Genomic DNA, 21152 nt, shown 5'->3' on the forward strand with positions numbered 1-21152 from the left:
CATCTTTCTCAGATCTTATTCCTGGTGGTCCTGTAACCCTTCATTGATGATCAGACAAATCATTAGAGTTTGTCAGTTGTTAGAGGCTTCCAGTTGAGCAGTGAGACTATGGGAGTTGTGGGTACCCTACTGAAATGATAAATTGTACTGTGCTGAACTAGTTTAAGGGGTACGGCTTACTATTGTTCATCTGTTAGAGACGAGCTTCACAAAGAGAGTCAGGGGAACAGCATGAACAGCAATATCCATCAGCAGCTATGAGTAACTACCACTACATACCAGCTGAAAGACCTCCAAAGTAGTTATTTTTTCACTTTGCAACATTTCCATATTTGTTAGCATGTATGTTCCTTAGCTCTTGTCCTATTTTTTTAAGGACAAACATACAGAACACATGGTAATGAATGATACATAAACTATTTATTTCCCGAGGAATCCTTACAGAAAATACTTAAAGTTCATTTTATGAAGTATACTTAGGTAACGTTAAAGTATATTTTTAAATATACTTTAAGTATACTAGTAGTGAACTTGTAAAATTCTGCTTGGGACTAATATATAAAATATATGGCTAAGTGTAACAATAATACATTTTAAGTGCACAACTAGTTCACATACTATTCATATATTATTTTTGCACTTATTTTATATTATTTTCCTATTTAGTTTTTTTTATATAAGAAATATACTGTACTTTAAAGCTGCTGTCTGTAACTTTTTTTGTTCAAGATTTACAAAAATTGTATAATAAGAATGTACAGCATGAATCCATTTTCCAAACCGTGTTTTTGTATTACGCTAAATAATTATGGTACACTTATAATAAGTGTTTATATTGGGACTATTTCAGACCGGTCTGGTAGGTACCGCTGCGGAGTAGCAGTCCCTGCGTGACTCGCCATAGATGTAAACAGAGAGAAGTAGCTCCGGCTGTAATGTTCTCCCACAAGCCGCATGCAGTTCTGTTTATTAACCGCTAGAGCACAAAAAGTTACGGACTGTAGCTTTAACCATTTGAATATAAAATGCATATAAAAAAGGTAACATTTTACACAACAAGCTGAGAATATCGCATTATGAAATAATGTCTGGATCAGATTTAGAACGATGATCAAAACACAGATGGAGTAAATCGAGTCCATCAACACCCCATGTGGTCGTTTGCTCTTCATGGGTTTGACATTTCATTCAGTAACATTAGGCAGTTTTGATTTATATGCTGTTTAAAGGAGTAGTTCACTTTAAAATGAAAATTAGTCCATGATTTACTCACTCTCAAGCCATCCTAGGTGAATATGACATTCTTCTTTCTGATGAACACAATCAGAGTTTCAAGCTTTATAGTTGCAGTGATGGTGTCCATTGAGTTTAAAGCTCATATTTAAAACTTTATAAAGTCAAATATCTAGCTTCTGACAGACTGCCTTGAAAAAAAAAGCATGACTGGCACTATGCATGTTGTTGTATGTTTTTTTTTAATTGCAAGAGGAGTTACAATTTTTTGTGTATGTTGAATACAGAAGGCGGTCTGATGGAAGCTAGATGTTTTACTGTATAAAGTTTTTAAACATGAATATTTGTCTTACAAAACTCAATCGATTTACTTCAGAAGGCCGTTATTAACCCCCCGGAGCCGTGTGGAGTAAGTATGAAGGATGGATGCACTTTTTTGAGCTTAAAATTCAATGGACCTCATCACTGCCATTATAAGTGTAATGGTATGTAATGGTATGTAATGGTATCCTCCAACAAGAGGTGATGAGAACTCAAAAAGGGCAACAACCACAGCCTGTTTCTTTGCAAATATACCAAGGTTTATTATACAATATTCACAAGCAGCACAAGAAATCTAAAATGGCAAAGAGTCAAAACAAATGAAAAACAAACAAACTTGTAACCATGACAGACAGGGTTCCCAATCATATCCAATGGAAATAGCACTGTAAATAAGTGCACACTCAATCACAAATAAAACACCATTTCACTCCAAACTCCAAAGCAAAAGTAAATCATCAAATCAAACCATTACAGATTGCTGCTGCTCCCCCCTGCTGATACTGTAGTTCAGAATCACAGATTCTACATTTGGAAGTACGACCAAAATAACATGTTTCACGGGAAAATGTCTGCAGAAACATCTGCAGAAATAACATGTGTTCCACTTTTGTTCTGAGCAACTGAAAAAAAGCATTACAATAAATCGTGCTACTAACAGTGATTAAAGCTGCTCTCCGTAACTTTTTTTGTGTTCAAGATTGAAAAAAAATATATAATTCGAATGTACAACATGAATCCATTTCCAAACCGTGTTTTTGTCTTACTCTGAATCATTATGGTACAATTGAGCGTAAGCGTCAGTTCTGGCAGGCTAGGTAGTCAAGACACTAGGTGTGTTCGACATCGGCTGCGGCTGGATGCATGCGATCGGCGAGAGTAGCCGAGTGCAGGCGGGGAGGAGCTGCAAACGGAGACGTGAAGTCGGACACTTTCTGCTTCCCGTGGTGACGCTTGCACTGCGTTTGCAAACTTTATCACAGCTGAAGTTAAATAAATGCAATATTTCTCAAATACACAGATGTTTCAAATGACATTTTCATTCAATACTTTATGTACTGTTTAATAAAGTGTCTATTTGGACAAGATTAATGTTCAACATATAAACCTACACTATCAATGAAGTGTTGTCAACGGTTTTAATCAGTTTTAGTTTGATAAACATGATGATATAACATCGCGGCTACATGAAAAGAGGTTTTACTGTTCTAAACAAATGATTTGTGAGCATTAGCATAACGTAAGGTTTTAGAATAAACACGAAACGTGTTTGTGCACGTGTTCGTTGTCATGCGGTGAATCGGCCAATCATGGATCAGTTGTGTCGTCATCAGAGCTCTTGCATTCACCTGCAGTCCCCCTTGAGAATCTGCAGCGGCTGCATCAGCCGGCTGCTCTCGAATCGCTCTCGCGGTACTTTGTTGACATACGTCACAGTCACGTGAAGTCGGCGCTGTCTCAAGTCGGACAAAATTTCTAACCGGCATGCACTGCTTCAAGTCAGCCGCTGATCGGTCTGCGCATCGCTAGGTGAAGTCGAACAAGCCTACTTCTAACGCTATTTGGTCTCATCAGCTGGTTCTGCTCAGCTGAGATGCATCAGCTGATTTGCATCAGTGCATCAGCTGTTCACACTCCCCTTGCTGCTAATGGCTTGATGTTGGATATAAACAGCGCGCATCTTCAAACAGATTCAGTTCGCTCCCAACTGCTGTTGCTAGCTCTTTGCTGCCCACCACCTCCCCAGCTCCTCCATGTCGTGTAATGTGGCATTTTACTTTGTCATCGTTGCTGCTCTGTTCATAAGGGGAATAATTCAGCTCTCACAGCCCTAAACTGTGCGAGCGTTCCCTAATGCTGCTGCTGTCCTCTGACTCTCTGCTATTTCATGGTGCTCATGAAAGGTCAGAAGACTCCCTGAACAGAGCCATACCGCCAAAACATTCATTCAGAATTATCAACTGAATTGCAATCTATATCAAATTCCTAAATCCTTTTATTTGTTCTTGACTTAATAGACCTGACAGAACTTAAAATAAGTGTTTATATTGGGACTATTTCAGACCGGTCTGGTAGGTACCGCTGCGGAGGACAACAGTCCCTGTGTGATCCGCCATAGACATAAACAGAGAGAAGTAGCTCCGGCTGCAATGTTCTTCTGCAAGATGCATGCAGTTCTGTTGATTAACCACTAGAGCGCAAAAAGTTACGGACTGCAGCTTTAAATATAGCGATTGCACATGATATGCAGAAAAAAAATAGTAGGCTAATGTCATGGTTGTTTTCGGGTTTTGTTTAATGTTTATGTTTTTATGTGTTTTATTTTGAAATTTCATAGTCATGTTTCAGTTCATGGTCTTGTCATGTGATTCCCTTCCCATCATGTCATGTGCTTCCCTGGTCTCATGTGTTAGGTTTCTATTGGTTGGTTTAGTTTTGTTTTATATCCTGAATTGGTTCCCGTGTCTTGTTCTCATTGGTTGTTTTTGCCATGTGATCCCTTTAGTCCTGTATGTATATGCCATGTGTGTCCGTGTGTCCATCAATAATCAAAGTTCCTTCATAGTCAAGTTTTGTTTATGGTTTGTTTCATGTTTTGGATTTTGTTTATACTTTGTTTCATGTTTTGGATCTTTGGACACTACAAATAAACTGCACTTGGGTTCTTTTCACCATCGTCTTCATCTGCTTCCACGTCAGCTGAGTTACAGCTAAACCGTCCACGATTTATTCATTTGTTCCCTTGATTTATAGTTATAGTTTGTTCAATCCTGCGCAGGATTTATAAATTGAGGGAACCTATTAGTAAATCGTGTGGATGGTTTAGCAAGTAAAGTCAAGGGAACATAATAGTAAATTGTTCACATGATTTATAAATCATGGGAACAAATTAGTAAATCATGCTCACATTTACTCTTTTTTTTCCTTGCACGTCATGTGCGGGGCTCCATACATATCACATCAAACCATGCAAATTATTTTTATTGTTATACTATAAGTTTGTTATACTATAAGTTATAAGTTTACTTCTGTGAATTGGGCCAAGGAGATGGTTTTGAACTCTGGCTGGTTATGTACTTGCTCAGAATTTGATTTTGGATCATTTTAAAGGGGTCATAACGGTCTTTTTTATAAATAAAAAAATGTTTACTGTTGTCTGAGGTAAACTTATGATGTCCGCATGGTTATTACATTCAAAAACATCATATTGAATAAGTAATAGGCTATTTTCTACACTGGTTTTGAGGCTCTCTCCTGATCCTGATCAGATCAAGAAAGGAATGTTATTTCACTATTTAAGATTCACCGGCCTGCCGATGGGCTTAAGTTTTGGTAGTTTTACCAACATTTAGCACCAGGACGTTGGGCTTTGCAATCCCTGGCCCATACATGTCCAAGTCTGATCCCAAATCGCAACGAACCAACTAATAAAGGATTTTCCAGCCTGTGACAGCGTTCTAAGGTATGCTCTGTTAGACATGTACACATAATCAGTACTATCTGTAACAATGCAATACTATCACATATAAAACACGTTTTACTCACATAAGTGTGTTGCACCATTCCTGTCAGATCCACTATAGAAGGCACAAAGTATTGTGTTTTAATCTCAATATCCCTACAAATCCAGTCTCTACCTGAGACTTGTTTACAAATGCTTCCGCTGTGAAATGAAGCCAACACAAACAATGTCTTCCCCACGTATCAGCAGAAGCTTATGCAGCGACTGTGTTCTTCCACAACCAAGAATAGAGCAATATCTTGGTATTTTCGGCATGTTTATTGATGCTGGCTAGTGCGATCCGAACAGCTCCATGAGTCGGTGGGCGGAGCTACTGAATTTGGCATCCTTATTATTCTGTAGAGACTGTGTTTCGCAACACAATGATGTCCATGTGAGGCATATTCTGAGATTGATCGTTTGCTGGGCCTGGTGTCAATAAAAGCTTTTCTTTGACTAACAAGGAAGTTTTAAGCTCTGAAACTTACAAGATATTCTTATATTACCATTACCATGACCTTCAAAAGCTCAAGGGAAAGTTGATTTCTCAATGCATGACCCCTTTAAACAAAAAAAAGGTACAGACTGCAACTTTAAGTTCGATTCTATATTTCTGAGAAGTATATAAAGTATATTTCTGAGAAATGCACAAAGTATATTACTGAGAAGGACAAAACGTAGACTGAAAGTATTATTACTATTATTATTATTATTGTTATTATTATATTATTATTATTATTTTATTTTATTTATTTTTTGAAAGATGCATACTAATAGCACACTTGAATAAACATCTTTTTCGTAAGCGAATTCTATGTTTTTTCTTTCTGTGCATTAAATACTTTCACCATGATTGCCCAGGACAACAACTAATGCAACATACATGGAGTCACAATCCATGTTACAATGGAACATTCAATTTTAAAGAGTAAAATAATTAAAAACCCCTCTTGAAAACTCTACCATGTGAAAACAAGCCCCAGTCTTCCCTAAAGCTATTTTACAATGACTCATTTGACCAATTCCAGAATGGTTTTCAAATCTGCTTCATTCAAATTAGACATTTTTGATGTTTTACAATATGTGGGCCAAATCTGTAGTGTTCAGACCACTCTTAGGAGCCATGTTGTGCATTTGTAACTCATGATGTAATATTTAAGTTTAACCAGAAAAGACGTGCTTTATGCAGCAAGCACTGAAACTGTTTAGCAGGCTTGAATGGTTTGTTTGAATGCACCCCAAAAGAGGTCGGTTTTGGCTGGTGCAGGCTGCTTTACTGTTGGAAGATCTCTCCTGGGTAAGTGTGCTGTACGGTAATCTCGCTCTGATGGCAGGGAAATGCTGTCTTTGAACAAAGAGCCTCTGCAGCTGAGAAAAACCTCCCTTATGGTTGAGATGTGATTAAAGTTTCTCTCTCAGATCTCTGTGTGTCTGTCGAGGGGAAATGCATTTGCTCAAAGAGAGAACAGGGGAGTCTTTCGGATTTGATGGGTGGGTGAGTGGGTGGGTGGATTGGGGAGCTAATAGTAAAAAAGAATAGACTAACTCACTAAAATATTCCTGTCGGGTTTATGACAGCTACTGTAAGTGACTGTAACCAAAAATACTGATGGTACAATACACAAACTGATGTCTTTATGGGACAATAGTCATATTTTTGTATATGAATACTGACATTTACTTGCCATGCAGGAAGTTGAATTCAAAATGTAAGATATACAACTGCAATCTTTCAGTTGCTGAATATGTTGCAGTATTTGTGCCCAAACACACTCAGAAGACTTTTCTATTGGCTTTCTCTCAAGACTGGTCTGGCTGTGGTTTGATGAGGTGTAATAGAACTCATTCTCAGTAAACAGAGATTCTCTCAGTTGGAGGCCAATAGTTGGCTACGTTTCCTTTGCTGTTTTCTTCTCGCATCAGACATATGCTCTAAGCCTGTGTGCCGATTGAGATATTTGCCTTCTCATCCTTTGAATTTGAAATTCAATTCATTTTAATCTTGTTTGCATTTTCGTATCTCTGTATATTTGCATGTGAAAAAAAAAAAAAAAACAGAGATGGATATGTCTCCTTAATATTGGTTGCTTCCTAACATTCCTCATTTTAAAATGGCACATAGGTTATATAAACACATATATTTTTAAATGACCACAGGAAACAATATTTGCAATGTTTGTAACAAACTACCGAAACATGGAATACATGGAATTGTTTAATTGATTTAAATCAAATTTATTTATAGCACTTCATGCAATTCAAGCTAAATACACATTTACATAAAAAAATAAAAAAAAAATAAAAAAAATCACGATACTAAATGGTAATTTTGTGTATATTCTATAAAAGCCTTTATGTTGATATTTCAGGGTGTGGAAAATTTCTTTGTGAGTGAGTAAATAACATATTTCTTAAAAAATGCTGATTTATTTAAGAACAAAATAAGTGACTTTGTGAGTCATTGGATAATTCAATTAACCAATAATCTGCTGTGAGTCTGTTTGGAAAGATTGTGAAATATAAACGGCCCAAGCACGTGTTGCTAGTTTTCAAATGATGACCTGACAAACTCATAAAGTTTTGGTTACTATTGACTATCATTGTATGAGAAATTATTGTATTTTGTGTTCCACATAAGATTTTTTTTTTTTTAGGTGAACTTTCTCCTTAACCTTTGGACTTGTTGTAAATTTCATGTATTCTGTGTTGATCTACTATTACGAAATTAAATTAATATTTTAATGAAGCAACAGAACTTTAAAAGAAACAAAACCACCAGCAGCAGTTTTGTTTAAAGGAAAACACTGGTTTTTGGGGACTTTAGCTTATTCACAATGGCCCTCATTTATCAAAAGTGCGTACACCAAATTTCCAGCTTACACCTTGCGAACACCCAAACCCACGGTAACTTTGAGATTTATCAATATGGACGTTGGCGTACGGCACACTCAAATCCTACGCCAGCTCAGGTGGGTGGTGTACGCACATTTTGAGTAAGTGTGAAAATGCGCAGAAAAACAATTCCTAACACCACAAAACGCACTGACAAATATATGCTATATTATGACCCACTGTAAAAAACAACAACAACATTGTAATTATAAACTTCAGTGTTTATTTTTGTGCAATGTAGACTTCAATGTATAATTTGTGTGGCTATAGGCTACCAAAGCATTTGAGGCATGTATTCCTCCAGTTGCGAGCCAAACAGCTTTAAACTGCTGGAGTGCGCTTCTCAACCTCCACACTATTAACAGTACTCTTAATTTAGGTCCAAAAAGTTTTTTTCAGTCGCTGTGTAATATCATTACGCCGCTGCACCCATTATACGTCAGCAAAGTTTCTAGATTATAATGCAGGAATGAGTGCTAAACTAGGCTAGCGGAGGGTGAGTCAGAGTTATGATACGCACGGAGATGAGAATGGCATGTATGGACTTATCTAACTCTGGGAGATATGGTGAATAAGTTCCAAAATGTTGGCGTGTTCCTTAAAAGCTGCACTATGTAATTTTTTTGTCCGCTAGAGGGCACCTATTCAAAACTAAGGCGTAGTTCGATGATGGCAAGTTTGAGCTCAAAATCTTGGGACATGAGGTTTTCACCCAAAAAGAATCAGGATAGGACTCTGACAGAAATCATGTTCATGGATGCGGTTATTAACATTACTGTAGTATGAAGCAGAGCAGGGCCGCTGGAGAGATGGACAAACACACGGCACGCAAGCAACGGGACTTTTATTGTGACGGGACACAGTCGCGGGCGCAATTTCCGCTTTTTCGGTCATGAGTATGAGGTAACACAGCTCTGTTTATCATATTAGATACATTTAAGTGTGTTTAAAATAATGTTATTATGCATGCGTTCGCTCAGCGGCTGCTGTGACACTGTGCACACTGCTAAAAGTAAAGTATTTCTGCCAATTAATACCGGATACCGAGGGCAGCGATTTGTTACAATTGACAGGCGACTCCCTCAGATGTCCAAGCTCCTTGGTTAAAATAGCAATTTCCTCACAATTTACAAATAGTTGGAATCATTTGAGATATTGTAAGAACTCAGCTGAACAAAATATATATAACACTGGCCTGGTGGTTTTTGGACATTTTACTGCAAAAAAAACCTAAATAGGATTTTTTTTTTTTTTTTATATGAATGCCAGTGGGTTAGAGTAGGTTGGTGTGGGTGTGGTGTGGTAATGTATAATTTGTATTTATTGATGTCTTACTCTGCCATTATGGTCCTTTTGCAAATATATTTGCTTGTGTGACATTACAGTTCCTGCAATACCCAAACAAGCTTTTATGGAGCTTGATTAAATAAATGCTTTGTTTATAATGATGATGTTGTTTTAAGCTAGGAAATAGCAGGATTTTTTAATGGTACAAAGACTTCTCTTTGTCAAAAGATCAAGGCAAATTTAGTTTATCATGTCATGACCCCTTTAAATTAAATATCAGAACTTGAACGGGTGTTTCAAAACCGAGTTTGCTGAACAGTCTGCATGGATACAGTAGGAATTGTATGCTACAAACTTTCAGTGTCCTTTTAATCATGGCTGCATTGTTACATAAAGAGAAGCCTGGAGTGTAATAGGCATGCTATGTATAATTACTGTAAATGCCAGCCTTGCTCAAAATGCTTGTATAACAAAAAGGTTAGGGCAAGCTGCTCAGAACCATATTTGTCACACAGTAGGTAACTGTTAGAGGTTTCAGAGACATTAAGAGCCTCAATCTTAAAGTTATGAGTCAAGACATTTTTAGTTGGGAGGAGTGTAGAAGGAAATATCTTTTATTCCTTTTCTTCTCCTCTTTCCATGTTTGCAACCAGCATTTACCTTAATGGCATTATGAAGTTATAAAAATAATTTGCAAAGTCAAAGCCCACGAGTTTGTCATCAAAACCACTTTGTGACAGAGGGGCCGCCTACTTACAGTCATTGTGACCCTCTCTCCGGCCCACGTGCAGCCTCACTAAGAACATTGAGGAATGTGAAAATAGAAAACGCAGCATGTGATGAGGCACATCCGACAATTACCACTGATACTGTTTAAATCCAGCCTGGTGTGTCTTATGTTGCTGAATGTCCTCCAAGGTACATGACGGTGTCCTGAAGTGCAAGCTGCTTAAAAATGATCACAATTTCCTCATTTATGTTGTTACAAACCCATATGATTTTCTTCTGTGGAACATAAAAGAAGATAATTTAAAGAATGTTGGTAACCAAACAGTATTGAATTCTATCCCTCACAAAAAGACGTACACGTCAAGTTAATTTTATGAAGTAATTTTCAAGTATATTTTTAAGTATACTTCATGTAGTAAGTATTACTAGTAAACTTGTACTATTACAAAATGGCTTGGGTCTAAATTGGCCCAGTTTTAGTATATAAAAGTATATGTTTATGTGTACTGTAAGTGTAAGTGTAAACTTTAAATGTGCAATTAGTTCACAATTAGGTTTCTCATTTGTACTGCATCTGTACTATTAAAATTATAAGTATACTAGTAGTTTACTATTTAATATATATATATATATATATATATATATATATATATATATATATATATATATATAATATTTCATGAAAGTACAATTTGAAGTGTACTCTCAGTAAACTACTAGTTTAGTAGTTTTACTGCAAGTATGGGGTGAATTGAGGGTAATTGGGACACAATTTTGAAGTAATCTCAATGGCAAAAAGTGGCCCAGTCAGCCTGAATTCACTCTTCTTATAAGTTTACTTAAGTGAATGTAACATCATACTTATAATTTACGATTTATATATTATTTTTGCACTTTCACTACTATGTTCTAATTGAAGTATTACTTTTTATACTGTAAATATACCTTTTAAATTTTTTTTTTATCTGTATGCATCATTTTTTTTGTCAACACTTGAATGTGGGTAAGTTTCATAAAGAAAAGCAACATGTAAAGAAAAGTTGAGACTACGCCTTGATCAGATTCAGAACAACACAGATGGACGTGATTCATCTAAACCCCCAGAGCTTCAAAGTTGTTCCCTCTTCATGAGTTTGACATTTCATTTGGTAACATTAGGCAGTTTTGCTGTTTAAAATTTGATGATTATTGATGTTTGCATGAGAAATCTTCAATCACTTGTTTCAGCTTCTTCTCCTGTGTTTTGATACAAGTGTTTCTGATTCCCAGAATTAGGTACATATCTGTTTTCTTTATAAGTCAATATTTAAAAAAAATATATAAGACTGCACAGGTGCTGGTCATAAAATTAGAATATCATCAAAAAAGTTGATTTATTTTACTCATTTCATTCAAAAAGTGAAACTTGTATATTATATACATTCGTTAAACACAGACTGATATATTTAAAATGTTTACATCTTTTAATTTTGATGATTATAACTGACAAATAAGGAAAATCCCAAATGCAGTATATCAAATGCAGTGTAAAATTAGAATATTGTGAAAAGGTTCAATATTACACTCTGTAAAAAAAGAAATTAAGTCTCCAATTGAACATTTTCTAGTAACTGATCACATCAAATAATTTAATTAAATTGCATCAATTCACAGAAATTAAATTTGGCCAACTGAATATGTTAGATGTGATCAGTCAGTAGAAAATGTTCAATTGAAGACATACATTTTCACAAATTTTCAATTTTTATAGTATAAAGCCACTTGGTGCCACATTCTAATCAGCTAATTATCCCAAAACACCTGCAAAGGCCTTTATATGGTCTCTCAGTCGGCTACACAACCATGGGGAAGACTGCTGACTTGACAGTTGTCCAAAAGACGACCATTGACACCCTGCACAAGGAGAGCAAGACACAAAAGGTCATTAAAAAAGAGGCTGGCTGTACACAGAGCTCTGTGTCCAAGCACAGAGAATTGAAGGTAAGGAAAAAATGTGGTAGAAAAAAAGTGTACAAGCAATAGGGATAACCGCACCCTGGAGAGGATTGTGAAACAAAACTCATTCAAAAATGTGGGGGAGATTCACAAAGAATGGACTGCAGCTGGAGTCAGTGCTTCAAGAACCATTATGCACAGACGTATGCAAGACATGGGTTTCAGCTGTTGCATTCCTTGTGTCAAGCCACACAAAAGGATTGGACTGCTGTTGAGTGGTCCAAAGTTGTGTTCTCTGATGAAAGTAAATGTTTAATTTATTTTGGAAATCAGGGTCCCAGAGTCTGGAGGAAGAGAGGAGAGGCACACAATCCACATTGCTTAAGGGCCAGTGTAAAGTTTCCACAGTCTGTGATGGTTTGGAGTGTCGTCATCTGCTGTTGTTGGTCCACTGTGTTTTCTGAGGTCCAAGTTCAACGCATTCGTATACCAGGACGCTTTAAAGCACTTCATGCTTCCTGCTGACCAAATTTATGGAGATGCAGAATTCATTTTCCAAGAAGTTTTTAAAATAAATTATCATTATTAATAACATTGATATCATAAACATAACATAATATGGTAATTATTAATTACATAATTTTGTTAATACATTTTTAAATTATTTGCTTAATTTCCCCCCTAAAATTGTAATTTATTTTATGAATTCCTTTAGCTAAACAGTAAACAGTATAGAGCTTGATTCCCAGAGAATGCATTAACAAATTAATAAATAAAATGTATACATTGAATGCAATGCAAGTCTCTTTGAAAAACAAACAAACAAACAAACAAACAAACAAACAAACAAACAAACAAACAAACAAACAAACAAACAAACAAACAAAAAAACTCTGCCAAGTTAAAAACATGAAGGTCATAGAGGAGGTATATTTAAGTCTTTATGTTAATAATGTTAAGTCCAAAGATGAAGGCAAAGGTCCAAAAGTTTAGAATAAAAGTTTAGAATAATAAAAAAAATGATTTAAACAAAAAAAACACAGATAATCCACAGATGAAAAGGTAACGTGACAGCACAAACACATGACAAGCACCAGAAAACCAAGAGGAACTTAAATGCCTACTGAAGTGCTGTGAAAGATGCAGTTGGCGTAATTTCCAATGAAACACAGGGCGGGACATATAGCACAAAGCAGGGGTTTTTTTTTATATCAAAGGTTTCCGCAGTTTCCTCCTAATCTCTAACCATTTCTATTTTAAAATATAGCATTCTGTGCAAAATTCAAATGGGTCCGATATGTTTTCTGGTCTGGGCTGACTTGTGCATATGGTCCGCTCATATGAGCAGACTATAACGTGAAAATTGATGTGGAACTAGACTTAATTTGCCCCAATGGAATGCATATTTAAATAGTTCCCTATCCGCAATATAGCCATTCACGTTGTAGAAAATAATACATTTTTGAACAAGTGACTGATTTTAGCCTCAGTTTCAGCATCTATTTGGGGGCAGGACACTTAAGATTGTAGAGCATTTGATTGGACAGAAAATCTGAGAAGCTGAAGTGCAGAGTGATGTCTAAATCATTGCTCCATATTGGTGGAAAAGAGACGCTGTCAGCTTTGAATGCTTCTAAATGTAAATTGTGTCATTGTTTTAGAGCAGACTAGCTGATAGATAACAGTAAAGGCTAACATATTCATACTAAAAAACTAAAAAACTTGATTTTGATTAAATACACTTTGATGATGAACCAACAGACATGTGTGCTCACTAATGAATGTCCATGGTTACAAATGACTGTGGGAAACCAGAATAAAGGAAACTGAAGAGCAACAAACTAATTGTCCATGGAAATAAAACTAAAACCAACAGAATTGTTTGATTTAATGAATTTGTTTATTTTATATAGCTCCTTTCTACCAGCTTTTACAATTGCAATAATACAATAGTACAATAGGATATACTACAGAAATGTATATTAAAAAAGACCCTATAGTAAATATTTTACTATAATAAAACACGTCACAATGTCTTATATTTAAAAAAAAGAAAAAAAGAAAATACTATTCTTCTTTGTCTACTGCCTTTGATGTCACAGCTCATTTATATCAAGTGATTGGCTTATAAAATCTTATAGATGCAGAACTGAGTGCCCATTAGGGAAGTTTGGGGATTTCCAACCACATACCTCTGGATGGGACACTTGCTCGGGCTGGGCGACTAACATTGAGATGACTAACAGCTAATGGCTTGTTTTCTCCATTACAGACTTTATATGCGCTGATCTACTGATCTAAAATAATCCCCTCTTTAGCATAAACACAGTGAAACCTTCCCAGCATGCTGAAGTCACCACACCATAATTTGTTAAAGCCATCTGGAGTTTTGCAACCTTACCCCTTCACACTTCACTTTAAACTTTACTCAAAAAGAGAAAACTTTCAGAAAGTTCTCCTTGAGAAGTGCCACTAATCTTTATTCCCGCTGGGTCGGCCTTCATTCTCTGCTGTGAGATACATCAGCAGTATGGTCTTTTACACCTGCAGGCATCACCATATGGAAGCCCAAGTTACTTTTCTCATGTAGCATTTCTCATGCAACCTACCAGTGCCAAATTGCCAGTGGAATCGCTAAGGGCACCAAATAGAAGTTTCCCATAATAACTAGTTCACCCACCCCACAAAGCCCAGAAACATAAGGCATCCCGAGGAAGTCAAACCCAAAGGGTACTTTCCTACTAGAGCTTTTAATGGAGACTTGAATCAGTTTGACATCAGAGTGTGCTTCATTTGGTTGCTATGAAAGTGGTTTTCCGAACTTGGATGAACTACACCTGAAGCCATATGAAAAAAATGGTCTGAGGTACATTTCATGTGAACTTCGCTACATTGCTGTTGGGATAAGAGCACATTTTAGAAGTGAACTACCATTAAATAAGTCAATTAATTCTATGTTATGGCAAAAAAAATTATAAAATAAAATAAACAATAAATAACATATATTAAATGTATACTAAAGCAAGTATATTTAAAAATTGTAATAGCAAATCATTTTCAAGATAAGAAAAATAAATAATAGGGTAAACATACCTATTACTGTGAGTTCACCAAAGTCTACATTGAGACATTTTAGTGCACATGGTACTGGTTTCAGTACAAGTTATGTTAAAATAAAATATAAAACTCTCACACAATAATATTCCATTTTATTTGAAATGACAAAATCATTTAAATTAAAGCTACACTCTGTACATTTTTGGGGTTAAAAATAATCCAACATTTTTTTCTGAGCAAGTACATAACCACCCTGTGCTCAAAACTATCTGCTTACCTTACCTCGATTTACGATGGCTTGTAATAATGTTTTTAATTCCAGTGGCACTGGTGGATTTCAGCTGGAAATTCAAGCATATCTTTGCGTCATTGTGTCATATCTGTACACATAATGGTGTCCCGGCTAGTAGGCTATATTCTGTGTGAGGATGTGGAGGTGGAGATGTATAGCCTTTTCTCACAGCACTTGATATAATGAAACTTATCAATGTAATCGTGGATACAGAAAGGTTCAAACGACAATCACCAGTGGCAATGGAGGTTCACCCGTTGTAAAAAGCAAAAGACGTCGGACTTTCGGAGTGGCTACAGAAAAAAAGAGACTGCAACTGGGCCCATATGAAAAAAAAAGGATAAAAAGGGCTTTTTAAAGTGTTCAAAACGGACGCAGAGACGGCTGGACAGGTCAGCCTAAGACATTTCAATGGTTCAGTTGTAACAGTAGTAGCACACTTATTAACAGTAGCTCAGCATACAGTTAAACAGTTTTCTTTGTTGTGCCTTTCTCGTTTTGCTATGTGAATTATGGTAAATATCAATTATTTTGTGCTAACTAGGAAGCATTTCACCTCTACTCTACGTTAAATTGTTGGTATATGACAATTTAGACTGCAAAAAATTCTAAAAAATGAGACGGCACAGAAATGGAAACTACAGGTTGCCCTAATACAGTTTAAAAGTAGTCACGCACAAGCAGCAACCTTCCCCACTTTTTCTTGAACCAATATGGAAGTAACTTAAATGACTGGCTGCTAGAGACAAACTCTAGAAGAGAGCAGAATCTAATTGAGCCCCATGTTAAAATGCCCAACTTTAAAGCAGAATAAAATGTTTACAGTCTCTTACAAATTGTTGGGGCGGCAGTGGCTCAGTGGTTCATGTAGATTGTCTACAAACCGAAAGGTTGGTGGTTCGATCACCGGTTCCACCTGACCAAGTGTCGAAGTGTCCATGAGCAAGACACCTAACCCCAGCATGCTCCCGATGAGCTGGATGGCGCCTTGCATGGCTGACATCGCCGTTGGTGTATGAATGGGTGAATGTGAGGCAAAAATGTAAAGCGCTTTGGATAAAAGCGCTATATAAATGCAGTCCATTTACCATTTACAAATTGTGGTTTTGGTCTATAAGGCTAATTTTGCCCTTAATGACAACTGTGAGGAGGGTGAAAGTTCTGCCGCAAAGTTCTGCGTAATTGAGGATGTGGCCGCTTTGTAGGTATAGCTATAGGTAAACAGGTATAGCTGTTTGTCTGCTGTCAGTTAGTCATCATGTCACCTCAGCTCCTCCCACGTCCCACCCCTTTGTCCACTGTCCGTTATCCGGTGCGATGACGAGCTGCCAAGATGACGATGGCCAGCTCATCTCTACTTTACGCTTTAAAACCGCTCTTTAGAATTCTATGGGTGACGTCACAGAAACTACATCCATATTTTTTTACAGTCTATGGTTATGCAATTCTGATGTTAACATGAACTATTTGCAAACAAAGTATAATTTGCTCGGTTTGATGTGATATGATAAGCATTTGTTCGATTTAATCATCGTGATTTATTGCAATGCTTTTTTCCCCCTTAGTTGGTCAGAACAAAAGTGGATGTTAGCTACTTACTGTACTTATTCAGATGACATTCTTATATTGGTCATACTTTCAAACAGTAATTGGTGATTCTGAATGACAGTATCCACACGAATGACAGTATCCACACACGGTGACTGACAGCCGCACATTCTCCTCAAAACATTGGAAAATTCACGTAAAGTTGATAATTCCACAAATAAATGTAATGGCAGATTTCTAACAGAGATGGCAACCAAGAGAAAAAAACGTCTCAGGTTACGTATATAACCATGGTTCCCTGAGAGGGAACGAGACACTGCGCCAGCAATGCGGGAACGCCTCTGCGTGATTCGTCATGAAGCACTCGTGAAATCAGTCCAATGGCTTGCACGAACATCACGGGCGGGTGACATCATTGACCAGGAAACTGTATATAGCACCCCTGAACCAAACAGTGTCAGCTTCTGATAGGTCGAACAAGTCGGTCACATGTGTGCAGGGAGTATGGCAAGCCGATGCAGTGTCTCGTTCCCTCTCAGGGAACCATGGTTACATACGTAACCTGAGACGTTCCCTTATCGAGGAAACTCGCACTGCGTCAGCACTAGGGGAACTGAATACCTACGACGCCATAACTCTCAAATGCCTGTATATGTAAAATCCCAGCGCACACTACGCTACAAGCACCTGAAAACCTAGGGTAGAAGGCACATCCAGATTATAAAACCTCACAAATGTGTTCGGAGAGGACCATCCTGCCGCATCACACACTTCCTGAAGAGAAACTCCTGACAAAAGAGCCATAGAGGCAGCCATACTGATAGTAGAGTGGGCTCGGACCTGTAGTGGTGAAGGTTGGCCGACTCATATGCTGGTGAAATAGCCTCCACTATCCACTTGCTTAGGGTCTGCTTAGATGCAGGCTTTCCCCTACTCAGGGACCCGAAACAGACAAACAGCTGATCTGACTTACTGTGGACGTAAGCATCTAGTGCCCTCACTGGACAGAGCAGATTTAATTTCTCCTGGTCCGGATTCTGAAAAGGAGGCGGAGAGAAGGCCTGCAGCTTTATAGGCCCTGCCACATTAGTGGGAACCTTTGGGACATATCCTTCTTTCGGGAAACAAGAAAGCTTTCACCATGCCCGGAGCGAACTCAAGAAATGAGGGAGCAACAGACAATGCTTGTAAATCTCCAACTCTTTTAAGAGAAGAGAAAGCCAGAATAAATAATGTCTTTAGCGTAACAAACTTTTCTGGTACCTCCTCAATAGGTTCGAAGAGGGCCAGAGTCAGGCCTTCTAATACTATAGCTAGGTCCCAGGTCGGCACCCTTGAACGTGCCACAGGTCTTAGCCTCAGAGTACCACGAAGGAAGCGGGTTACCCAAGGGTATCTCCCCACTGATGCACCATCGAGATGAACGTGATAGGCCGATATGGCTGACACATATACCTTTAAGGTTGACGGGTACAACCCAGATGAGAACTTTTCTTGAAGAAAATCTAGCACTGAACTCACTTGGCAGTTAACTGGATTCACGGAATGGCTCGTGCACCATGACACAAAGACTCTCCATTTTAGGACGTAAAGCCTCCTCGTGGACGGAGCTCTGTAGTGTAATATGGTCTCCACTACCTCAGTAGAGAGACCTAAGTCCATGAGCTGGGCCCCCTCAGAGGCCAAGCCCACAGTTTCCACAGCTCCGGGCGCGGGTGCAGGACTGACCCCGACACCTGGGAGAGAAGGTCCCTCCTGATCGGAATCTCCCAAGGGGGACCCTCGAGAAGAGACACAATGTCTGATAGCCATACTCGGCCCGGCCAGAACGGGGCTATTAACAACAGACGGACCCTGTCCCGGCGTACTCTCTCCAGAACTCCCGGTAGCAATGCTAGAGGGGGAAAAGCGTACAGATGCAGCATCGGTCACGTCTGAACCATGGCATCCAACCCCAGGGGGGCTGAATGTGTGAGGGAGTAAAATAGGAGACAGTGCGTTGTCTCTTGAGACGCAATCAGATCCACCTGAGCTTTCCCAAAACGGTTCCAAAGGAGCTCCACCACCTCATGGTGAAGTCTCCACTCTCCCGGCACCGCTCCCTGCCTTGACAGGGAGTCTGCCTTCTTGTTCAAGTGCCCCGGAATATATATTGCTCGCACTGACAATAATTTCCCTTGAGCCCATAACAAGACTCGACGGACCAGTTTCCATAATCTGCGTGAGCGCACACCCCCCTGGCGATTTATATACGAGACCACAGTCGTGTTGTCCGTACGGACCAACACATGATGACCCCTGAGGTCTGGGAGAAAGTGCCTGAGTGCCAGGAACACAGCAATCAGCTCCAACTGGTTTATGTGCCAGGAGAGCTGATGGCCGCTCCACAGACCCCGGACAGAGCGACCACTCATGATCGCCCCCCAGCCGATGAGGGATGCATCCGTCGTTAGTGTTAAGCGACGACAAGGAGCCCCCAACACCGGACCCTGGGACAGGAACCAAGGATCCTTCCACATAGACAGGAAGGCATCGCCACGTGACCTTGATCATGCGAAAAGGATTTCCCCTCGGGGAAAATCCCTTGGTTTTTAGCCACCACTGCAAGGGTCTCATGTACAGCATGCCAAACACGCCATGTACTATCACGTTGGACGCTGCTGCCATCAAACCCAGAAGTCTTTAAAACTGTTTCACAGTGAGTGACTGGCCTAGCTTTATCCGGGATACAGCTACTAGGATCGCTTTCACCCGGACGGGCGTCAGCTGAGCCCTCATAGTCTTTGTATCCCACACTACGCTCCAGAAAAGTGATGTTCTACCTTGGAGACAACATGCTTTTCTTTGCGCTTAACCTTAACCCCAATATTTTCATATGAGCAAGAACATCATCTCGATGCTGAACCGCTAACTGTTCTGACAGTGCTAAACTAAGCCAATTGTCTATGTAGTTGCGAACATGGATGCCTTGGAATCTCAGAGGAGCCAGAGCTGCATCCATGCACTTTGTGAACGTGCGGGGTGATAATGCTAGGCCGAATGGAAGGACCTGATATTGGTAAGCTTCGCCCCCGAAAGCAAACCTGAGGAACTTCCTGTGCTGAGGAAGGATGGAAATATGTGAAAAAATGCGTCTTTTAGGTCTATCGTGACACACCAGTCTTCGGACTTTATCTGACACACAATCTGCTTCAGAGTGAGCATTTTGAATTTAAATTTTTTTACTGCTCGATTTAGCTGACGCAGATCTACAATAGGACGCAGCCCTCCAACCTTCTTTGGACCCTTTTTTGACCCCCCTCGAGGGGTGCGAGCTTCCCCGCGCCGCTACGTTTCTGCGCCCCGAAGCACCAGAGGTGGCAGGGTTGGCAGAACGACCCACTGATGGCACCAAGAGGAGGCGGGCACCTCGACACACCGCTTTCCCTTGGAGGGGACTGCCATCTGAAGCCTGGCGCTATTGGCGTCAGGACTTCTTCTTTGCCTGAGCCTTCCTAGAGATAAGAACAGTCCTCAGATCTGCTCTACCTTGGGAAGGCCTCGGGTGAGCGCGCTGCCCCGTCCCCCGTCTCTCTGTGGGGGAGCACGGGAAGCCATGCTTGCCTTTTGTTGTGCTCTATGAGCTGAGGATGACGTACTCGGTTGGGACTGCTCCCACCCAGCAGCCCCAGAGACATAGACTTTTCGGGTAAGAAACTTTTGAAAAGCGGCTGCCTGCTTTTTGGCTTTCTGAAATCTTTCAACCACCGAATCAACAGCACTGCCAAAGAGACCGGTAGTGGAGACTTTTTATCTTTGTCCTTGATCTCCTTGATCTCCTGCCGAGTACACCCTGCCCACTAAGACTGATGTCGTTCTAACTGGCATAGTGGGCAGTTGCGGGGCTCTTAGCGAAGATGCAGATTCAGGGGAGAGATAGCCCACAAGCGTCTCTTCCACCTGAGGCCTCGCCGCATAACCATTCTCTTTTAAACCCATTATATTTGAATATTCAGAAGTAACTGGGTTGAATACTATAAATGAAGCTGGTTTGTCCCATGACTTAGACACCTCAGTGTGAAGGTCAGGAAAGAATGGTAAGCCTTGCTTTGAAGGCTGTGATCTCGCTGGCAGAAAGCATTCATCTAATTTACTTTTAACATGACGGGCTTCCTGATCATCAGCTGGCCAATCTATTTTGGCAACAGCGCGAGTCACAACCTCCAATAGCTCCTCTGTATGTGTGTGTGTGTGTGGTGGTTTATTGTAAACATCCAGACTCTCAACATTCAGTTCCTCAGAACTAGAGTGCTGAGAAGCCTGCAATTCAGCGCGAGCAGAAGAAACGTGCTTCTGACTCGCGAACTGAAGCGTCGG

This window comes from Pseudorasbora parva, chromosome 22 (assembly GCF_024679245.1).
Source record: "Pseudorasbora parva isolate DD20220531a chromosome 22, ASM2467924v1, whole genome shotgun sequence".
Lineage (NCBI taxonomy): Eukaryota > Metazoa > Chordata > Actinopteri > Cypriniformes > Gobionidae > Pseudorasbora > Pseudorasbora parva.